The sequence below is a fragment of the Ceratina calcarata genome, unplaced genomic scaffold (genome assembly GCF_001652005.2).
Source record: "Ceratina calcarata isolate Rehan_Ccalc_2016 unplaced genomic scaffold, ASM165200v1 scaffold39.2, whole genome shotgun sequence".
In the NCBI taxonomy this organism is placed as follows: domain Eukaryota; kingdom Metazoa; phylum Arthropoda; class Insecta; order Hymenoptera; family Apidae; genus Ceratina; species Ceratina calcarata.
The window spans coordinates 413,463-418,743 of record NW_017162322.1 but is presented as its reverse complement, the minus strand read 5'-3'; positions in this window follow the sequence as shown (position 1 = coordinate 418,743).

Here is a 5,281-nt window from a genome sequence, read left to right as displayed (position 1 = left end):
GGTTTTCTGATAATTTTCCGTACGGCGGATATAAATTGAAAACGACGGTTTTTATTTACTTTTGGCTGGGGTAAAGAGTAGTACTCAGTCTTGGTGTCGATGGACTCGTCCGAACGTGCATAAATATCTGAACACAAAAATTTCACATGTTACGATAAAATATTTATCGTATTTAAATAACTTTCACCACGTACGTAAACTCCTATCGAAAGTCGACCAGCGGCCTTCCAACATAATTAAACATTGTCAAACGTCCATTAGACGCTTCCGTAACCGTTGTAGATATTCAATAATTTATTTCATATAAATAGTATACAATCGTAGATTGATATCGCGTCGTGTCATTACTTAACAACTGATCTATAATGTATGAAGATGCATTCATTGGAGAAAATTTGGGGCACCGTATCCTGTGACAATTGAATTTAGTTGAACAATACGTATTCGTTCGTTGGTGATTAATAAATGAGGATAATTCGGTGAAATGCCTTAAATAATGCTGACAGACAGCGTGTGAAAGTTTTATTCATACTAAGGTTGTATGAACTCATATAAAAATAATGACAAAGTATTGAAATTTTAACAGATATTAGGTATTACATTAATAAAACACTGTACAGAATTTTAGAAATTTAGCGAGCCTATTAAAAAAGTTCTTACATCTTGACTTTTCATGTCGAATGACAGAAGTTTGTGACTTCGTTTATGAAAGAATATGAATGTAACAATGACAGCATTTTATAATTTTGTATAATTCATAATACATGATTTAAGAATATTTTAAAGTTGATATAATATCAATTTTGAGGATATTATAATTTTTTCTCAAAATTCATTGCTTCAAATATTGTACACAGCTTTTTATTACATGTCTTAAATTTTTGGCAGAGATTTTACGAATAATACAACCTTAAGCTGCGACACGTTCGCCTTTGACAAGATTTTCGGGAACTTTTTTCTGAACCAGGCGATATTAGATGGGAAGTTGTATTATCAATCATAAACAGGAAGACGAGGTAGCGAGAAATTCGCGTGAACGCCTCGAATAAGGAAGGAAACAGGGTTCGAATATAGTTAGGGTGGAAAACGAGGATCCACCATTGTCTGAGGGGCTTGATTGTCCAACCCCGAGGATAATGTGGCTTTCAAAGGAAGCTTGATACTTGACCTCGTAATAATCAATGCTCGATTCGCTCTAGCGGTTTAATTTTAACCAACACTCGTCGAGATTGCCGGTTTCACGGATCCAATCCCTCCACTGCACCCGTGGGAATCAATTAGGCAGAGAATTCGCGTCGATGAAGTGGTCTCCACGAAGCCAATTTTCTCGCCAGTGTCTTAAAACCGAACACGATTCACCTAGGTGAAATTTGATTCGACCACCGATTTTACTGAAAAATTATCCACGTCAGATCTTGCGTGGCAGCGTAAAGGTTAAAACTGGAAGACCGTCTCAGATAATCGTTGGTGTAAATAAATTATGGGAACAGAAGTAGAGGTTGCGCTGGAAGGATATTCGACGAGGTGGCGAGACGATTCGACGAAGGGGTGTATCCAGCTAAGAGAAAACCATTGTCTGGGGAACGTGAACACTATTTGCTGGCAAAGTAGATTAGGTCGGTATTGATAGAGAGAAGCGGAAAGAGAATGGTAAAGATAGCGAGGGGAGAGGAGCAGGGAGTAGAAATAAGATCGGAAGAGAGAGGGACAGGAAGGAAGCAGCTGAGCAAAACGAAGGGAGAGATGACGAGAAGAGCGGGATGAGAGAACGGTTGTGTTCTCAGAGAGGGGCCAATATAGACGCTCGAGATGGGATATAGCAATAGAATTTCGCTTACGAGGTATAACCGCGTTAGACGATGCCCTTTGTTGTATCAGTGCGCAATTGCCTTAAGTTTTGATCTTGTCCGATATTGATGTTCGAGAGGCGAAACCTCCAATAGGATACTAAGAGTTCTATTCGCCCTCGATCGTTTCCCGACCGTGTCCGCTTAGTTACCAACTCCTTTCCTACTTTTTTGCAAATTTCCGATCGAATCAAATTTCGTCCAGCCCGGAACGATCTGTGAAATCTCAGACTATCACCGACAACGATCACTCTCGTGTACAACGCGTTAATCCTTTGACTCTAACCAAAGAGCATGGGTTAATTCGTCGTGTATTATGTCGTTACGTGAATTAAGTTTCCCTCTTATACGTTCATAGAATTTGGTCGTGTATGGATATGAATACGGGAACGGCAATTTCACAGAGAATTCTCCCAGCGCCGGCAGAAAGTCGGAATGTTGTAATTGAAGTAACGCGTTACACGTATACATTCAGCTACTAAGTGAGAGTTCACTTAATTCCTTTGGCTTTAACTTCGCATCGCGTCGTCTGATATTTCACGGGAATAGAAAATTGGGGATGGAAATAGGAGGCGGTCGGATATCGGAGCGTAACGCTAAAATTTAATTAGATGTCATCGTAGGAACTTCCATAATTTCTTCTCTTCATTTCCTCGTTCTTTCGAAAGGCACGTCCGATTAAACCGAATCAAATCGTACTCGTCCGGCTCGAACTCAACTTTCAGTAATAACCATGATCGAGTCGATCCAGATGTTCGCGCTCGCAACACGCATTGTACAGCTTCGTTCATAAGTGTTATCTCACGTTACAAAACGTGTTGAATGAAATTTAATGTTGAGACAAGTTGCAACGTAAAAAATCGACAAGTTTCAAAAATGATGTAAAGAAATTATTCATGACGGTTTATTTTCTTCCCATAGAAATACTTAATGATCACGAGTTTATCAAATATTTTGTGTGATTTACGAATGGGAGTATAGTCATACGCGGTCATGCAGTTCTTAAATTTTGCACTCTGCGTTTCGCCTGCAGATATGGCGAAACACAGTCGGATTCGGCAAAATAAACAAACGGGGGAGGAGGAATGAACAACGTTGTTTTATACGCTATCGGCGATTCGCGGTTGAAACGCGCCACGCTGCGTCCACCGTGTTGTGGACGTAATTCAGTAATGAATACGTACGCGCACGTGAAGTGGTACCTGCTGATATGTAGGTACGTAACATCTGGCGGCCTATGAAATGCAGGACTGAGCAGTCTGCAGTTGAACGTTACGACCGGCAAGAGTTATGAGCCTCGACTCAATCTCCGACTAGCTGCCCCCATATAATTGCGATACTAAAATCGGTGGAACTCGGAAAACACCCTGCGATCCAGATTCAAGAGAAATCAAACTTGCGCGGAACATCTCGTTCAATGATTTTAAGGAATTCGCGTAGAAGATTCGCCGGAAGGTATAAGAATAGTGTTCGCGTAGCGGTAACTGAAATTCATGTTTTCGGGGATCGTGAAAGGGAATTCTGGAATAAGGATATTTGGGGCAAGTGTGCTTTGACGATATTTGTACACGTTCGTTTCTGAAAGTCGAAACGTCGTTTAATCCATTCACATGGGCCCGTAGACCGTGAGGATCGTAGGTTGAATAAAAATTCAGGTCGGTTCGGTAGTTCTGTATATCTTCCGCTGGTTGGAGGCCCACTCGAAGAAAAAGAAGCGTTTGAATGGGTCCCGAAAGGTTTCAGTGTCCTTGCGCCGAGACATATTTTTAATATGTCTCGGTCCCGGTATTCAATGGCTAATTAAATAGCTGAACGAATGAGCGGCCGGATGGCTGCACTTATCCGGGAGAAAAGTAAATTTAGTATGTACCTTGTCGGGAACCGGGGTTGGCTGGCTGGCTCTCCCGCCGGCTGGATCGTGCCATTCGCCGGATGAAAAAGAAGTTTCCGAGCGCGATATCACTGGTATAAAAATCTCCGCGTTCGCAGCAAGGCTTTTTTCATCTCGAGCCCGTCGACTTCCCGAAGAGATTTTCACGTTTCGACCAGTATTTCTATTCCTCTCCGTGAAACGAGTTTCGCGTTTTACGGAAACGAAACGAAAGCCTTTCGTGTTTTTATGTTTTAAGCCGATTTATAATTCCATTGAGGCACACGGTCGCGCGAATAATTAGGGATCATTGAAATCACTGTGGAATATCGTTAAACTAAATTAGTTATATTTAATTATTATTACCGTTATGGCCGGGCGGGCCTTTCGTCGGCGAAAATACGTCTCTCTCTCTCTCGGTTGGGTAAAATATCAGCTAGAGTTAGTGCCGCCATTCAGGTCGCTATCGATTATTAATCATCCAATTATTGGCAATTTTCGCGGAACACGTCGATGATTACTCGAACGATGATATGACTTGATGATCGCAGTCAGGGGTTAACTATCCAGGAAACCGTGAGAGATGTATCGATGGGATCGAAGAACGAGACCCACCCCCCTTTCTCGCAGCGCGTGCAATCCTTTATTACTCGCCGGATTAATTGATATTGATGTGACATTCCTTTCAAGATAACTGATCGATATTAATGCGCCGCACCTTTTCAAGGAAGCGGCGATTACAGTGCTACCGGAAGTAGTACCCGGCTACCGTTTTACCGCAAATTCTTTTTAACCAACAGACTCAACTTTATATTTCATTCTCTTAAATCTAAAAATGATCGATGACGCGATCTTCGAATCTGCATGTTCACAAAGGTCTGTAGGAAAAAAAGAGTTACAAGTGTATTATTCATAAGACGGAGTACGGCTCAAACGGAAGTTCCCTTGTCAACGATACAAAGAAGCTCTCTGAAATATACAACGCTCTTCCTGAATAAATCTGTATCGCAATCACTTATGCAACTGCACGACTCATTTGACGGGTCACGAGATTAGAATAAAAAAAAATCTGTTTTCTGTAGAAAATGCATCGTGAGCTCATGAAATTAAAGTCGACCCAAGAATAAGCGATACCGTTTGATGTCATAGGACCTCCTTGTCTCGACGAATAGGACTTAAGGATGTATAGGCTATATGTATACTTAAACGATGCTAGCATGTTGAATTTGTTATTATAGATTCCTGTTACTGTTGGTTTTTTGAAAAATTACAGTGACTTAAAATTTGCATGTATTCTTATGGTAACTACATTTCCCGTAGGTAATAGCAGTACCTACAACTTTTATTTGAAGTATTTTTCGAAATTTTGACAAAAAAAAATTTTTCAATTTTTTCGAAATTTTTCAAGGGGTACCTCTTCAGATTTTGCGAAATTTTTGTTTTTTGCCAATAACTCCTAAACCGTTGGAGATACGGGAAAATTGCACAGGACCTTTCTTGTAGAGGACGACGAGATCTACAATTCCTGTATAAAAGTTTTTCGCTATCATTAATAGTTTACGAG